Source organism: Cryptomeria japonica, chromosome 11 (assembly GCF_030272615.1).
Source record: "Cryptomeria japonica chromosome 11, Sugi_1.0, whole genome shotgun sequence".
NCBI lineage: Eukaryota > Viridiplantae > Streptophyta > Pinopsida > Cupressales > Cupressaceae > Cryptomeria > Cryptomeria japonica.
In genome coordinates this window covers 236,514,515-236,533,742 of record NC_081415.1, presented here as the reverse complement: position 1 = coordinate 236,533,742, position 19,228 = coordinate 236,514,515, and the positions used below count along the sequence as shown (strand labels likewise).

Here is a 19,228-nt window from a genome sequence, read left to right as displayed (position 1 = left end):
TGTGACATAATAGGACCTATAATATCATAATACGGCCTATTATGTCATAATAGGTCCTTTTGTGACATAATAGGTCCTTTTGTGTCATAATACCCCTTAAGAGGACCTATTATGACATTATATCTCTTACTAGGACCTATTATGACATAAGACCCCTTAGTAGGACCTATTATGACATAATAGGATCGATTATCATATAATAGGACCTATTATGTCATATAGGTCCTATAATGTCATAAGACCCCTTAAGAGAACCTGTTATGTCATAATTGCTCCTATTATGTTATAAGACCCCTTAAGAAGACCTATTATAACATTATGCCCCTCAATAGGACCTGTTAAAGGGTATTATGTCATAAAAGGACCAATTATGACATAATATGATCTATGATGATGTAATAGGTCCTATTATGTCATCGTAGGTCCTATTATGACATCATAGGTCATATTATGTCATAAAACCCCTTAAGAGAACCTATTATGACTTTATACCCCTTACTAGGACATGTTAAGGGGTATTATGTCATAATAGGACCTATTATGACATAATACAACTTATTATGTCATAAATATGACCTATTATGTCATAATACGACTTATTATATCATAAGACCCCTTAAGAGGACCCATTATGCCATAAGAGCCTTTAGTAGGACCTATTATGACATATGTAGAGAAAGATAAGTTGGTTGGAAGAGAGAGATGGTATGTTTAGATAGAGTTGAGGGGTATTATGTCATAACAAGACCTATTGTGACATAATAGGACCTATAATGTCATAATATGACCTATTGTGACATAATAGGTCCTATTGTGACATAATACGACCTATTATGTCATAATACGACCTATTATGTCATAATACGACCTATTATGTCATAATACGACCTATTATGTCATAATACGACCTATTATGTCATAAGACCCCTTAAGAAGGCCTATTATGGCATTATACCTCTTACTAGGACCTATTATGACATAAGACCCCTTAGTAGAACCTATTATGACATAATATGATAGATTATCACATAATAGGACCTATTATGTCATAAGACCCCTTAAGAGGACCTATTATGACATTATACCTCTTACTAGGACCTATTATGACATAAGACGGACCTTAGTAGGACCTATTATGACATAATAGGGTTGATTATCACATAATAGGACCTATTATGTCAAAAGACCCCTTAAGGGGACCTGTCATGTCATAATAGGTCCTATTATGTCATAAGACCCCTTAAGAGGACCTATTATGACATTATACCCCTTACTAGGACCTGTTAAAGGGTATTATGTCATAATAGGACTAATAATGACATAATAGGATCTATGATGATGTAATAGGTCATATTATGACATAATAGGTCATATTATGTCATAAAACCCCTTAAGAGGACCTATTATGACTTTATACCCCTTACTAGGACTTGTTAATGGGTATTATGTCATAATAGGACCTATTGTGACATAATAGGACCTATAATGTCATAATAGGTCTCATTGTGACATAATAGGTCCTATTATGTCATAATACGACCTATTATCTCATAATACGACCTATTATGTCATAATACAACCTATTATGTCACAAGACCCCTTAAGAGGACCTATTATGGCATTATACCTCTTACTAGGACCTATTATGACATAAGACCCCTTAGTAGGACCTATTATGACATATGTAGAGAAAGATAAGTTGGTTGAGAGAGAGAGATGGTACTTTTAGAGAGAGAGTTAAGGGGTATTATGTCATAATAGGACCTATTGTGACATAATATGACCTATAATATCATAATATGACATGTTATGTCATAATAGGTCACAGTGTGACATACTAGGACCTATAATGTCATAATATGACTTATTATGTCATAATAGGCCACATTGTGACATAATAGGACCTATTGTGACATAATAGGACCTATTGTGACATAATAGGTCCTATTGTGACATAATAGGTTGTATTGTGACATAATACGACCTATTATGTCATAATACGACCTATTATGTCATAATACGACCTATTATGTCATAATAGTGTCCTATTATGTCATAAGACCCCTTAATAGGACCTATTATGACATAAGACCCCTTAGTAGGATCTATTATGACATAATAAAATTTATTATCACATATTAGGACCTATTATGTCATAATAGGTTCTATAATGTCACAAAGACCCCTTAAGAGGACCTATTATGACATTATACCCCTTTGTAGGTCATGTTAAAGGGTATTATGTCATAATAGGACTAATAATGGCATAATAAGATCTATGATGATGTAATAGGTCCCATTATGTCATCATAGGTCCTATTATGACATCGTAGGTCATATTATATCATAAAACCCCTTAAGAAGACCTATTATGACTTTATACCCCTTACTAGGACTTGTTAAGGGGTATTATGTCATAATAGGACCTATTGTGACATAATAGGACCTATAATGTCATAATGCAACCTATTATGTAATAATAGGTCCCATTGTGACATAATAGGTCCTATTATGACAAAATACGACCTATTATGGCATAATAGGTCCTATTATGACAAAATACGACCTATTATGACATAATAGGTCCTATTATGTCATAAGACCCCTTAAGAGGATCTATTAAGACATTATACCTATTACTAGGACCTATTATGACATAAGACCCCTTAGTAGGACCTATTATGACATATGTAGAGAAAGGTAAGTTGGTTGGGAGAGAGAGATAATACATTAAGAGAGGTAGAGATGTATACATAGAGAAATATATAGGTAGGTAGGGGGTAAGGGGAGGTGTATAAAGATAGCGAAGATAAAGAGTAAAGAGTCAATGACGTGAGAGAGAGGTAGAGACATAGTTTTAGATTTTGGGAGAGGGGACAAAGTGAGATAGAAAGGAAAAAAAAGACAAAGAGAAATGTGACTTATATATAAATTTTATATTTCATTTAATATATAGCTTGTATTTTTTATTAAAAAAAATTATAATTTTTTTTTAAAAAAAAAATAATAATTTTTTAAATTTTTTTAAAGGAAATGGGACGGGATCCCATTTCTTAGATCCAGGCTTGAGATCCCGAAGCTAAATGGGATCCCGTTTCAAATTTTGGCTTGGGATCCTGACGTGAAACAGGATCCCGTTTCATTTCTCATGCGTTCCGTGAGATTTGCCTTTTTTTTCTAAGTGTAAAACTTCCACACTAAGTGGACACAACTTTGTGCACTTACCCCCCTGACCATTTATACACCCTAACCATTATCATAACCCTAACCTTAAACCCTAACCCTAAACATAACCCTAACTATGATGTAAACATTAACCCTGACCATAATGCTAACCTTAACTCTAATCCAAAACACAACCATAAACCAAATCCTAATCCTAGCCATACCCCAAGTTATAATTGTAACCCTAACCCTAACTGTAATTAGGCTTACCCTAAACATAATTGTAACCCTAACACTAAACCCTAACCCTAACCATAAATTTAACTCTAATATTAAACCATAATGATAACCCTAACCTTAACCATGATATAAACCCTAACCCAAATCATGATGTAAACCTTATCCCCAACCATAACACTAACCTTAACCATAATGCTAACCATAGCCATAATACTTGCCATTAAATAAAGTTTAATATATCTTAGAGTTAAGTATTTGCTTTGATCTTGCAACAAATATATATTATTAAAAATAGTCTAAATAGACATATAAAATTTCATATGTCTCTGAGTAATAATATAATAATATTATAATATAATTTATTTTTTTGTATTAAGTATCATAGAACAACTTTATAAAATTCAAGAGTCTTGGCTGGAAAACACACAACCGTCTAGCAGATAACACTCATAGTATCAATGAACTCATGCCTGGAAAGTCCACATGTCATATCATGTGACCATTACATATAGGATACAATTGATGCATAAGAATAATACATATTATAAGCCAAAAATTAAAAAATTACAGTGTTGGAGGTCCCATCTACGCAATATGTCATAAAGGAAACAACTTATCAACTAGCTATAGAGGAAGGAGGAATCAGGATCAGTATTAACTCCCAAAGGAGGGAGCCATGCAATCCATCCCAATTCGCCCTCACACCACACTTGTACATGTCCCTCAATGAACTAGTCTCTATAAGGGTGGGTAGGCAGTCCTTCCAGTTCCATCTCATATTCTTCTTGTAAAATTCCACCAGCAATCCGTCCGGTCCAGGAGATCTATCATTTCCCATTGAGGAGATGGCCTTTTCAATTTCATCTTTTGAGATGGGGCTCCCTACAAACTCAATGTCCTCCTCATGCAACTTAGATGAGATCAATTCCTTAATGAGCACCCTAGCAGCCCTATGTTCATCGTTTACATCTGCTGCAGTGAATAAGTTTTGGTAGAACTAAGTGAAGCACTTGAGGATCTCCTCTGTGTCAGTAATGTGGGTATTGTTTTCCCAAATAGAATTGATGCTCTCTTTTGCCTCTTTGATCTTAAGCATTTGAAAGAAAAAATTTGAGCCCTTGTCTCCCGAATCCAGCCAATTCAATTTGGCCCTAGTTTTTAACCCTCTAACCTTCTCATTCTAAATTTTCCTATGCTAGTTCTTGATTGACACCAAGGTGTTAGTAAGGATTTCATCATTAGGTGAGTCTTGAAGATTCATCTCTGCATTACAAAGCTCTTCCTGAAGAAGCCTCTCAACCCTCCTAGCATCATTCGCTTTCTTTTTCCCCACTGTTTAGTAGAGGGTAGTCCAAATTTTAATATTCAAATTCCATTTGTCAATATTAGAAAGTCAGTGCTGCTCTTTCATGTTAAATCATCTGATGAATGCCAGGCACAAAAAAGATCCTCATCCTCTAGAAGCCTAGTGTTTAAAGTGAAGGAAGCAGGTCTTGTAGAGTGGGGGTGACAAGAAGAGGAGAGATCAATACCCATTAGTATGGGATGATGGTCTGACAATGTGTATGAGGAGATAGAGTATTGATCACCATTAGTTCCTTTGCTAAAGTCAAAATGATTTTTATTGAAGTAGAGTCTGTCCAGCCTACAATAGATTCTCTTATTCATCTGCTAGTAGTTACACCAAGTATACCACAAAGTGTTCAGATGGCCTTTCCTTCCAACAATAGGGTCAACAAGATGTAGTTTATTAATCATTCTGTCCCATTGTAGCCTTTCCATACCCTTCCATTCAAACTTGTTGCCTCCTTTTATAGCATTTGCATGTTCAATCATATTGAAATCATCCCCCACAATCCAAGGGATGTCCTCCGAACTTGCTAGCCAGTTCCAAAGCTCCCCCCTCTCCCTATAGTCATTAGGGGCATATACAGAACAAATTCCAAACTTTTGGTCATCCAACTGAATAGAAACCCAGATAGCCCTAGCACAGGGGGATTGACCCTAGTTAATCACTTTGTTAGCCCATCTAGGGTTAAGTAGTATGGTTGTACCACCTTTACCCTTGGAGTGGTTGGTGCAAAAGGGTGTAGCCTTCCTCCAAATACATTTGAGGTCGATTTGCAAAGTGAAGCCAACAACCTTTAGCTCTTGAAGGAGGAGACAATCCATGTCCTTATGTCCATTAAGGAATCTCTTAATGATATATTTCCTATCAAGAGGCTCAAGGCCCCTAATATTCCAAGAGATTATTTTCAGCATGGCTAACTTTATTGGGAGGGGTCCATTTGGGATTTAAATCCCTCAAAGCATTTAGGCCATTCCTCTTTATTTGTGATATTGCTAGCATCAAATACAATGGAGGAACAAGGTCTACCTCTCTTTTTCCTTGCCTCAGATATCTGTTCGGGGCCAAGGGACTCCTTCGTAGAGGAGCTATCTTTGTCATTTTTGGGGGATCTCTTCCTTCTTGACTTCCTGTATTTGACCATAGTGAACCCCTCTGGTGTTTCTACCGAGCCCTACTCAAAATTGGTCCACCCAGGAGTAAGGGGATCCATGTTGATCCCATTGTCTCGTGTCACAGTTTTGTCTACATTCAGAGCTTCAATAGGGGCGACAAAAGTATAATAGGTACTACTAGGGTCTCGCACAGAGGCCTCTGACCCATTGGATGCACCTAGAGGATCTACCGAGATTTCACCCACAGTGGAATTGTATTCACAATCCTTCAATTCTAGGGTAGGAGGATTAATCTCATCTATTTTAATTTATTTAGTAGGTCCCCTACATGCAACCAATTCAAGGCCCTATCCAGAGGCACTGTTGGGGGTATCTATTATAGGTGGTGCACCTCTATCCAAGCTCTCAAGGCCAAGCATCTTCCATGAAGCGGCTTCAATTTCCAATTTTTGCTTGTGAAGGTCTTGCTCAAGAATCTTCCTACCCTCAGCAACTCTTCTCAAACTTTCCAACACAAGTTGTTGTGCATTCTGGGATCTCGAGCCTGAGTGAAGTTCGGGGTTATGAGCAAGCACAAAGGGTTCAAAGGGGGGGGGGGTTTGAGTAGCAGATAGGGCATCTTTAATAGCATTACTATATTTCAGGATAGAAGCAGCCATCGAGGGAGCCGAAGAGGAGGGGGGGGATCGAGAGGGTGGGGGATAGCCGGAGATGGGGGGACAATGTCTGATGGGGGAGGAGTGGGGGGATGAGAGTAAGCAGAGGCAGTCGGAGGAGGTTCGAAGGGAGTAGTTGGGGGCTCGGCGGGTGGAGGACCAGAGGAGGGCTTTTTAGCCCTGATATTTTTCAGTAATGGGCATTTGCTTCTGAAGTGACCATTCACTTTACAATAATGACAGGCATCTACACCACCCATGTACTCAATTTGGCAAGAGAAGGTTTTATTATCAAGGCGAATATCAATTGCATCGGGGTATACAAGACTCGATTTTAAGGCTATGAGTAACCTAGCATTGAGATGTGGAAGAACCGAGGGGGATGAATCAATTTGTACAATTTTGCCCAATGGTTCGACTATCTTATCTATACAAGACCAGAGAAAAGGGGGAACATTTTTTATAGTTATCCATTTTGGACTAGAAAGGGCCAGAATTTCATCATTACAAGAGTCAAGGTCCCAACGAATTGCCCTGAAAGTCAAATTCCCCACCGACCAATACCATTTATTAACAATTTTGCTTTGGCTTTCCTTATTATCAAAAAAAATTAAGAACAACTCCTTTTGAATCATTCTACAAAATGAATAATGAAACCCTAATTTATTGACCCAAACATCTTGTAGCCATTTGTTCATATATTGACGAGATGGTACCTTATTTACATCAAACGTGGCAAAAAAAATAGCTGAGTCCCTAAGCCTAGAAATCTCAAAGGAAATAGCAGGAAGCATTGAACCATTGGGTTTAATGATGATGCGATTGGAGGGGGAAACCTCACCTTCTTCTCACGCGATATGGGTTGCATCTTCATTCTGAGTCGTGGCCTCAAATCTTGCATCAACAGGGAAAAGAAGTCGTTTGCCCTCCAACACATGGTTGAAAGTCTTTCGTTTCGAGTGCTCGTTCTCGACGGCATGAAGAGTGTGTGGTGTATCATTTCTTTGAGTTCCTTTATTCGCCTCCATTAATTGTGGTAGGCTTTCAATTAATGTTCGAGGGCTGCCCAGCGAAGCCAGGGAGCCCTCGCACGCAGTGGCGGTTTGCAACCAGTGGCACCCTCGGAAGATGTGCCCTAGTTGCAAAGCGCTCTCTCTTCCTCCAAAAATCATTAGTAGATATTTTCAATATAATTTATTTTCATAAAAAGATACTATATAATTATTTATTGCATTTGTTTTATGTTTTCCGTGTCCCACTGCGTGACTGCCACTAGCATATAGGCCGTGGCTATTCTAGCTCCAAAACAGACCTTTCGTACAACGTGTTAGCGATATGTTAGTCAATTGCAACTGTTTATTGCAAAATCGACAAGTATTGCCATTTTGGAACCAGAATAGACGCGTCCCTAGCATATATACCTTAAATTTTAATTTAATTTATATAAAATATGCCAACACATATAACATACTTTATATAGATTAAATTAAATTTTAAGATATATATACTAGTTTTAAAAATAACTAATTCAAGCCCAATAAATTTTTGCCTCGCAACCACGAGTGTGCAATTCCAAATAACTTTGTCTTGTTTGCCAAGGCAGTGAATTTTTCCCCACGAAACACGCAAGCACGACTGTGCAATTCCAAATAACTTTGTCTTAATTGCCAAGGCAGTGAATTTTTCCCCACCAAACACGCAAGCACGATGGGGACCAAGCAGAAGACGTGAATGATCTCATTCACGCGCAATGCAAATTGCATCCAGACACAACATAGCTGTATTTTAGATGAGCCAGGAAGCTACATTGCAAATTGATTAGTTGTTTTTCGCCTTTTTTTGTGATTGCCAGCGGTTTAAGCTGCCCTGACCACTTTGACTTCGTTCTATCATGCCTTTTTAAATTGCATTGCCTTCCTCCTCCTTCCCACACCACATTTTCTTATTCGATTATACAGCGTATCTTTCAAATCAGTATTCCCCTGCTAATAAATACCTCTAAAAAATGGTTGGTTTAGGGTCTCAGAGGATTCTGGCGAGTTTAATGCTACTATGTATGGCGGCATTGTCCACAGTGGATGCCGCAGCTCGGCCTTTGGCTCAGTCGAGAAAGCTCTCCGCTCTGGTAGAAGAAGAACCTCTTGTTCTGCAATACCACAATGGCCCTCTGCTTAGCACAACACCCATTCTCAATCTTCATCTCATTTGGTACGGCAATTTCACTTCCACGCAGCGTACCATTGTGGCCGATTTTGTGGAGTCATTGGGAATGGGAGACGGCAAGCAGGGCTCTCCCTCTGTGTCCGCCTGGTGGAAAACAACAGAGGCCTACAAAGGCAAAGCACCTTCCAAATTAAACCAAGCCCAAACACTAAATACAAGGCTGGGGAAGCAGAAGTTGGACGGAGCTTATTCTATCGGAAAGTCCCTGAAAAGAAGTGACATTGCTGTCCTGGTGAAGAGTGCTATCCAGTACAGAGCTCTGCCTCCGCCCCAGAAGAAAAAAAACAATGGTGAGGTGGAGTTGTATTTGGTGCTGACATCTGAGGATGTTATGGTGGAGAATTTCTGCAGCAGCTCTTGCGGATTCCATGACAGCAGCAAATAAGGCAATACATACGCATATGCGTGGGTGGGAAACTCAGCAAGGCAATGCCCGGGGCAGTGCGCGTGGCCATTTCATCAGCCTCTTTACGGTCCACAGAGCCCTCCTCTGCTGCCTCCCAACGGGGACGTGGGCATCGATGGCATGATCATCAACATTGCAGCGACAGTTGCCGGAGCGGTTACAAATCCATTCAAGTCAGGTTACTTCCAAGGAGACGCCGCTGCTCCATTGGAGGCGGTATCAGCGTGTCCGGGAATGTATGGAAAGGGGGCTTATCCTGGTTACCCCGGGCAAGTGTTGGTGGACGAGACGACAGGTGCCAGTTACAATGCTCATGGAGTTAACGGACGCACGTTCCTTCTGCCAGCAATGTGGGATCCCACCTCGCGCTCCTGCAAAACCTTGGTCTGAGTCTGAATCACCTAAACAAAATTTAAATAGTTCCTGCATACAATTCTTTTAACAGACTGGAGTGCTCAGACTTCCAGCTGTTTATAATTCTTTAATTCATTTAATCTTTTGAATTTATACATTATTCTTTATACTAGTTTTATTCTGTTGAGCTCACAAATTATTTTGATCTGGAGATGCATAATATTTAATAGAAATTATGTGAAAAATTAATTATCTGTATTTTAATTGGTTGAAAGTTTGGGGATTTTATTGGAGAATATAATGGGCTTAAGGGACTTTTATCAGTATTTACATATCTTTAAAGATAAATTTTGTTTGAAAATGTGTCTAATTGATATGCATATCCTGTCTATGGTTGGAGATTAGATGTAAAGTAGGGTAAGATAAAAGACATTTACTATTAATTAATTTAGATCAAATTTTAAATGTATTAATGTGCTTAAGCCACATTACCTTTTTACAATCAAGAGTATACATCATGTACTCAATTTTTGATAGTGGAAAGAGAAAACATAGTCCATCTCTTTCGCATTCATTTGATTGCACCACCAAACAAGTTAAACACATAACAAGTAGATCTTTCAATCTCAACAACACTTATCCAATCCGTATCAACAAAACCTTAAATAGCTCTTGTTCTACTCAAATTTGATCATCCTTGGTAATAATAAAATATTTTTGAGTAACATATAACAAAAATCTAATGGAAGTTAATTTTACAACATGAGAGAAAATCTCACCAAAATCTATTCCTTCAACCTAGGAATAACTCTTAGCCACCAATAATCCCTTGTATTTTAAATCTTACCTAAATAGAATTGAACTTCTTCTTGAAGACCCATTTACAACCAATAAGTTTCTTTTTAAGAAACCGAAAAATTCTCATGCTATTCCTCTCTTGGAGGCCCTCTTAATTCATGTTCATTTTTGAAGACTTAGTCTTTGGTGATTATAATTACAGTGCAAAAATATAACACACAAAAAAGGTGGGCTATACATCATGGGTATCTTACTTGTTGAGTGTACCTTTTTACAAGTGGAGTAACATGTTCTCCTTCCTCAAAATCCTCCTGATGGTCCATATCCTCATTTGGTCCATCATGAACATCATGTTCATCTTTAAGCATTAGTTTCTTGATTTTTTGTTCAAATTACACCACACCTTTCTCTCTTAATCTCTAAGTTGTTCAATACTTATGAAGACTTGATTTCTTTGAAACTCATATTACAACTATATATTGCCTTCCTTGTCTCAAGATTCCAATGCTTATATATTTTCGTTCAATCACTATAACCAACAAAGGTACACTTCTCCACTTTGAAGCCCAACTAAAACCTCTTCTCTTGGGCATATACACATGTATGCATAACAAAAAATAATAATAAGATTCCTAATAAAGAAATTCTTACCTATTCAAAGCTTGCCTAAATTTTTATCAAGAAATACTATTGTAGAAAGTGTTGGTAAAATAATAAGCAATACTAACTACTTCTTATCTAGATCATCCTCACTAAAATACTTGTAGCTTTTTCTATTTGCTAAATAAACTTGGATGATAATAATGAGACAATGCACACCTTGTATAATTCCTATGCCACCACACATCCTCTTGCCACCACACATCCTCTTGCTTGTAGTGAAAGAGTGACACAGGGAATTCATTTTATCTACAGTTTTGTTGTAATGAATATAATGTGGATAGCTATATATAGAGGATATGCTATTATTTCAAAATTGTATCCAAATAGAAGATAGTTGTATTTTATTGAAGAACGATGGAATTTGCTAGGAAACTCCATTGTAAATTGGTTAAATGAGACAAAAGGGAGTTTTATACAAGAGTGAGCCACTGACCATGCATTTCAATAGTATGATAGTTATATGAAAGAATTTTTTTAATATGTTCATAACATAGTTTCCTCTAGTAGAAATTGTTCACAACAATAAGTAAAATTCAGCGAAAAATCAAATTACAACGTATTTTTCAAATAATTTGTAAGTGTATTGATGTTGAATAAATTTTGGGTCTAGTATCAAGTAGTGCTTCTGATTTGGATTTCATGGCTTTAGTGGTTATGAAATAAATTGAGTTGCATATAACATTTATAATTATAATCAATAGTGATAGTATCGAGGATAAACAAATTGATCCTTTATCACATTTCAGACCCGACATTTACATTAATATTCCTCTCTATTTGAGTTGATTAACTAAAATTTTGATGTCATATTTTACTAGTCCATCTAAAGAATCTATTTGTATTCGGTGAGGAGAGCCTTCTTTAAAAGCATGTAGATACTATAATAATCTACGTTTGAAGGCCTAGCCAACCAAAAAAATTCTCTTTTTTTTTTTTTTTTCTAATACATTATACATATATGTAGTTTTTTTCATATTTTAAAATCAATATTCCAAGATTAATTCAAATTTTTGTTAATCAAGGCAAATTTTTGAGCAGAAAAAATTTGATAAGAGGAATTGTCATCATTGTCATCATTTACAAAGAAGGAAATGCTAAACAAAAGAACAAGATAGAATAAGAGTGCACAAAAGCACTGATAAAAAAAGGAACAATAGTTGCATGAAGAAAATGTGGCAAGATATTATAGAAAAAAACAAGGTATGCATATTTTCTTTCCTATTTAATAGTATTCCATTAATACGAGTTTTTTGTGAAAACAAAACTGTCATTTAATCCGGGTCAAGATTTATGCTTGTTCAAATATATACACATGTCAAAATTGTCAAGATTTAATCTAGGTCAAGTTTGCATGTAGTAAGATGTCATATCTAGTTTCATTTAGTTTAAGTCTTTCCTCATTGTTTACTATAATCCTCGTGCCCGTTAGATACCTATCTAGACCACTACCTACCCCTCTCCCCTCTCCTAAATCTCTTTCTCACCCATTCTTTTTACCTCTACATACCTAATCTCTGACCCTCTCTATCTCTTTCTACACTTATCCCCCTCTCCAACCTTCCCTATCTCATATTAAAATTTGCTCTGACGTTTATAATTAACTAATCGTCTACTTGCTTTAACTAAACACAATAATTAAAATTTGCTCTTACTATAAACAACTTCAAAACATAACTATCAAACTTTCAATACGACATTGTAGGAAGAGACGTCTTTTTAACTTGCAAATAAATTACGACAAACAAAAGTAGTTCCAGATCGCGCAATAATCGTTCCTAATTTCCAAACCCTCCTTATATTCCCTTTATTGCGGCGTAACTAGTGCTGTCTCAAACGTGCGGCGTGCCCCTGCTTTGAATTTTGCTGCAACAGTTGTTTTTAATAGGATTTTAGGTAAACTAATTCTATCCTTTCAGACCGACCCTCAAACTTTCGCCAGCAAAGCATAACTGTTACATTCACTTCTTACTGATGGAGACGTTGCGGATGTGATATTATTTCAAACACGCGCAATGCGTTGCATCCACGCAGAAGAGCTATTTTTGGGAAGGCTTATCTTCATAGGATTAGTCTCACTTCAGCTCATTCCTTTTGATAGCGATATGTAAATCTAAGGTACGGCAAAGTTGGGCGCTAGGCTGGATCGTGGGGATACCTAGTCATGAACAAAAAACAAAGCAAAACATGAAAGTTTGTATGACTATCCAAATCTTAGAATAAATCCTTTTTTTAGAATTGTAATCACTCCCATGTTTGATTTTCTTATTAAGAAAAAGATATTGCATTCTTCTTTCTATACTTTTCTCCAATTAAATAGAAACTATAATTTGATATGTCCTTGGCCCTTAAATAAAACCTTTGTAGTGTTATAATTTGTTAATTTTAAAAAAGAATTGAATAAATTAAATTAATTTGCAAAGAAAAAAAACTAAAATGATATCAATAAATATATCATAAAACTTCACTAGGCAAGTTTATCCAATGTATATAACAATTTGACCCCATTGGGTCACTCGATGTATGAATGTGAATTGATGAAGCCAAATTATATTATAGTGCCTTATCCTCTTGGCATTGGAGGCTATGAGTAATGGGTTCAATGAAGTTTAACTCCCTTGGCATCACATGCATGAATTATACTCAGTGTCATATACCTTTCTTGAATGTCAATAGTCTCTTGAGTTTAAAAATTCAAAAATTATAAAAATGAAGCTTTGGTTGCCTTGAGTTGGGGTGGTCGGAGCACAGGGGCTTCACTTAGTGAACTTGGGTTATATCACATGCGTTCATGACATGCTAAAGAATTCCCCCATTTAAAAAATATATTGCTCTAAACTCCCTTTTTGTCACCCCCTCCCAATACACAACATGAATTAAAAGCCCCCTTATTTTCGCTAGATATTGCATTTTTTCATAGCCTAGATTAAAGACCCCACAATTTAACATTGATAGGAAATATATTATACGCTCAGTTGTGGGATATTGAACCCCCCAATATGAATGCATGTGATATAATATTTCCTAGCTAGCGAAGCCCCCGTGGGTTGGAGGTGATATCCCTCTTTACACAAATCGGGGATAACAATACTTGAGATCTTAGTACATAATCGAGATTTGAGAAAACCTCAACAATCTCTAGAAATGATCATTGCCCTAATGAATATTTCTATCATATACATATCTATGATACATGTATGCTCTAAACATTATGAAAGAGCATAAATATTCTTTGTTGTGAGTTCTCTTTGTGTTATGTATTTCAAAACAAGACCAATCCCATATCTATAACCTATGTATAGATATTTCCTATGCTTCAAATAAGGAGAAAATAGAACTAAAATGTGAAAGTTATAGCGAAAGAGTGTGTAGGTGAAAATGACTATTGAGGTGAAGGAATGCAACAAAAATAATGTTTTGCATTAATTTCAAAATAGGTGATAAGGGTGAGCAAGGAGTGAAAACATAATATTTGAATCAAATTCATGTTTTAAAAGGTTGCATGGTTTTTGCTTGATTGATCATGGAAGTCACTAAATTATGAGTTTTGTTTGAAAATCATGTTTTCAAGATTTAAGTTGTGTTTTTACAAATTTTCCAATGAAATATGAAAGACCCATGTCAAGGAAAGTCTAATTATAAATTTCAAAGATAGAGTGTGCGAAAATGTTTGGGTTATTCCCTAAAATATGGTTTGTCTAAGTGTCTCCTCTAGCTTATAAATTATTGAACTATCTATCCTAAACAAGTGCGTGAATAAACTTAAGAAGATGATAACTAGATATTTTGTTGAAACTTGACTTTTTAAGAAAGTAATGATAGAAAAATAAGTAGAAAAGTGAATCTCATCTAGTGTTTAGATTACCCAATAAATTTTTTGTGATTTGGTATTTATTTATATTTTATACTCCCATTTCTGTTTGAGAAGCTATTTTTGTTCTCATTTATGAGCATGGTCAATAGGCTATTAGAGTCATTTTTAATACTTTGTATATATTTTACAAAGTATTTAGTATCAAATGTTAATCTAATCAAATCTTTTGATACAAGAGGATGCTAAATATTATACGTGAATATAATACTTGGTTGAATGTTTTTAATTTTAATTTCTTTGTACTCTCAAAGTTTATCTTCTATATAAAAAGGTTTAATTCCATTTCTTATAGATTTTAATTCTTTACTATATTTAATATTAACAATAATACATTACAAAATGAGAGAAATTCTTTAATTCAAGTCTATTACCACTTATAAAGATAAATTCATTTTGTTATTGTTTTTCTAACTATTGAGATTAGATACTATCTACCATACAAATTCCTATATATATAATATTTTATATAAATAGATAATTGATCTATTTTTCACTCTAAAGATAGAAGAAGTGAAATTGAATATCAAATATGATGAGGACAACATTAGTAATTATTGTTCTCTAGTTATCTCAAATATATTGCAAGAGTACATGTAACAATTTGAAATATGAAGAGTTCTATGAGTTGTAATTAATTGCATGAATTGAAGGCTTCACAAATTGGTTATTTAAAGACAATTATTTGAATAGGGGTAAATATTTCCACCAAATGTATCTAACAGAGGATTTGATAAAAATTGCTAAAATTTTGGAGAGGTGGTCCAGAGGAGAAAAAAAATGGCCAATCTAATCAAACATTGAGAGAGAAAGGAGAAAGTGGGATCCAAATTTTATGGGCTTTTATGCTCAAGAAAAAAATGAAGTCAAAATAATAGAACTAATGATAAATTTTGTTGAAATCATTCACACAGGAAGTGCAATCCAGAAGGGCAAAAGGCCCCTTGTGATTCAAGAAAAACGTGATGAACAAAAACCAACTGTTGAAGAAACAGTTGAAAATGAGCCATAAGAGGTTGGGCAAGAGCCTCCATAGGTGCCTACACAAGAGGAGGCAATGCCAAAATACATTCCACTCATATCAGAAGAGCTCATGACCCAGAGGAAGAAAAGTGTACTCCCAAATGAGCCATAAGTGCAACAACCACCACAACAAGGGCCAATTGTACCAATAGTAACATATGAGGTCACAGAGAAAACAAGTGACACAAGTGAAGTTGCATAGGCATTGAAAGATTTGGCTATTGGTGAAGAGGTAGACGAACCTTTGAGATCTCCTCCTAGAGAAGTGGTTCGGGGTGAATAACCAAATGATAGGATAGAAATGGAGGCCCTAGTTACCTTTGACCATATTGAAGATGAGAGGGAAGTTGCTACAACAAAAATTCTTATTTGATGATGAATTTATCAAGACCCTTGAATTGAAAGGGTTGTGGTTAAAGATGAAGGGGCAAGATTGAGGTATAGGTCAAGACAATTTAATGACTCTTGACGAATTGAACTTAGACCATTTGACTCTAGGTGAATCTCGACAAATAGTCAAGGAGTGTGGCATGTTTCTACTTCCATATTGGAACTTGGAAGAAATTTTCTTATTGGACTAGATAAGGAAACAATAGGATCGACTATTTGTGGCAGAATTTGATAGTGAAATGGGTGTAAATGGGATAGGATATCACCCCACCTTAAAATCATTGTCACAGTGGCCAAAATCCCCCCGAACTTAGAAGCCTCAACTACTAATTTTGAATTCGAAGAGAAGACTTGGGATGGTTCCATTATTAGAACAAATTAGGAGACACGACTTGCCTATAGGCTACAACAGTTACCATGCACTTTGGAATGTTTGGAAGAGATCTAGTAGAGCACCAACTGAAAAATGCTTGAGAGGTTGATTGATGAAAGAGGGGGTTATGAAAACAACATAAAAAATTGTTTCAAGAAAATATAAAGTTGAAGAATTGATGCAGGAGCATCGGTGTAGTTCTTATCAGTTGAGGCAGTTACCAGTGAAATTGCTTGGAGATCTTGGCATTTCTTCTTGTTTGAGAGTTTAGCGTTGCGGATTTGAATTTATTCCCTTGAGTTCGTGGTCTTTTTCGTGTTCGATTTTCATGGATTTTGGATTTAATCCTAGTGAGTTATCGATTCTGGTATTGGCCCGGTTGATATGTTCTTATCGATTAGTCTGGCAGTGTGTTGAGCGAAGTTGGATCGGGTTGCGGTTGATTTCCCGTGACTTGCGGATCATTGATTTATGTTTCTTGTGTCTTTTCCGATGTTCCCAGGGAATCGCTTGATTTTTTGTTCATTGGAAGTTGTTCTTAATGATTTTAGTCGACTTGTTATTATTTATAAGTTTCATGAATTGGTTGGTCTTTGGGCCGACTTGATCAAGTTATTATTATTTGTGGATGGTATAAAGAGTTGTTTGCGAATCATTTGATAGGATAGAAGACGGAAGTTAGAGATCGAGGAAGATGTAGTTTCTAGAGAGATTTTGGTCTGGAGAGACTGACGTCAGGATGGTTGATGTTTGGATAAGTGTAGAACAGTGCAGACTATTACCAGAGACCTATTCGTCGAGTAGAAGATCTACAGATCTTAGATTTGTATAATGATTCCAGCGAGATTCTGGTCTGCGGAGACTGAAGTCGGGATGGCTGAGGTCTGTATTAGTGCAGAACAATGGAAGTTGTTACCGGATGATGATTTGTTGAGAGGATGATATGTGGATCATAGATTCAAGCTGTAAGATTTGTTTTGTAATCTCGGGTCGTGGTCCAACATGTGGCATATGTAGTTCTTCAAGTTGTTATAAGATTTATTCATATTGTTTACCGGTTATGTGTTTTGTGATATTACTGGTTGTTCTTTCTTCTTTATCTAGTTTTGTATTACCTATTACCAGTATATTTTGCATGGTGTTTGCGTTAGGCTGCAAGGATGGGTTTTCCTTCATTGGATATCCCTACCTTGACTGCATCAAGTGGTATCAGAGTTGGTTTATGAGCTTGTTGTTGGAGGACCCAGTTATGCACTGGTTGGTTGAAGAGGAAGTTGAGGCAACTTGTGGATTTGTTTAGATTGTTGAACCAGATCAAGTGATGGGACTCACTTTTCAATTAACCCCAAGAGTCTAATGCAAGAGCATCAATGTAGTTCTTACTAGTTGAGGTAGTTGGCATTGAAATTGCTTGGAGATCGTGGCATTTATTCTTGTTTAAGAGTTTAGCGTTGTGGATTTAGATTTATTTCCTTGAGTTTGTGGTCTTTGTTGTGTTCGTGTTTCATGGCTTTTGGATTTAACCCTAGTGAGTTATCAATTCTGGTATTGGTTCGGTTGATATGTTCTTACCGGTTAGTCTGGTAGTGTGTTAAGCGAAGTTGGATCGGGTTATGGCTGATTTCCCGTGACTTGTGAATTGTTGATTTATGTTTCTTGTGTCTTTTCTGATGTTCCCGGAGAAGCACGTGATGTTTTGTGCATTGCAAGTTGTTCTTAATGATTTTAGTCGGCTTGTTATTGTTTACACATTTCATGAACCGGTTGGTCTTTGGGTCAACTTGATCAAGTTATTATTATTTGTGAATGGTATAAAGAGGAGTTTGTGAATCATTTGAGAGGACAAAAGACAGAGGATAGAAGATGGAAGTTTGAGATCGAGGAAGATGTAGTTTCCAGAGGGAATCTGGTCCGGGGAGACTAAAGTCAGGATGGCTGAAGTATGGATCAGTGCAGAACAGTGCAGACTCTTACCAGAGACCTATTCGTCAAGCAAAATATCTGCGGATCTTAGATTTGTATATTGATTCCGACGAGATTCTGGTCCGGGGAGACTGAAGTCGGGATGGCTGACATCCGAATCAATGTAGAATAGTCTAAGATGTTACCAGATGATGATTTGTTGAGAGGATGATCTACGGATCATAGATCTAAGTTGGAAGAGTTTTTCTTTAATCTTGGGTTGTGGTCCAGCATGTGGCATATGTAATTCTTCAAGTTGTTATAAGATTTGTTCATACTGTTTATCGATTATGTGTTATGTGATGTTACCAGTTGTTCTTTCTGCTTTATCTGGTTTTGTATTACCGGTTACCGATATATTTTACATGGTGTTTGTTTTAGGCTGCAAGGATAGGTTGTCCTTCATTGGATCTCCCTACCTTGACTGCATCAAGAACACCCTAGAAATAAAATATCCACTCCCTTTTCCCCAAGACTCTTCTCCAAAAGATCAACCTTCCTCCTCAACTAGGGATACAAGTGCAGTATCATCACAAGAAGTTGAGCAAATAAAAGAACAATTGAAGACTATTGAGCACGAGTTGAAGAGGAAAGATGAATTATTGACAAAGGCCAAAGCTACAAAAACAGATAGGGCTTTAGAC

General features: G+C 36.3%; 1 pseudogene; it reads left to right on the top strand.

Annotated features, from left to right (window-relative positions):
• The first annotated feature begins 8,446 nt into the window (after nucleotides 1-8,446).
• LOC131063989 (protein EXORDIUM-like 2) lies at nucleotides 8,447-9,677 on the top strand (annotated as a pseudogene).
• The last annotated feature ends 9,551 nt before the right edge of the window (nucleotides 9,678-19,228 follow it).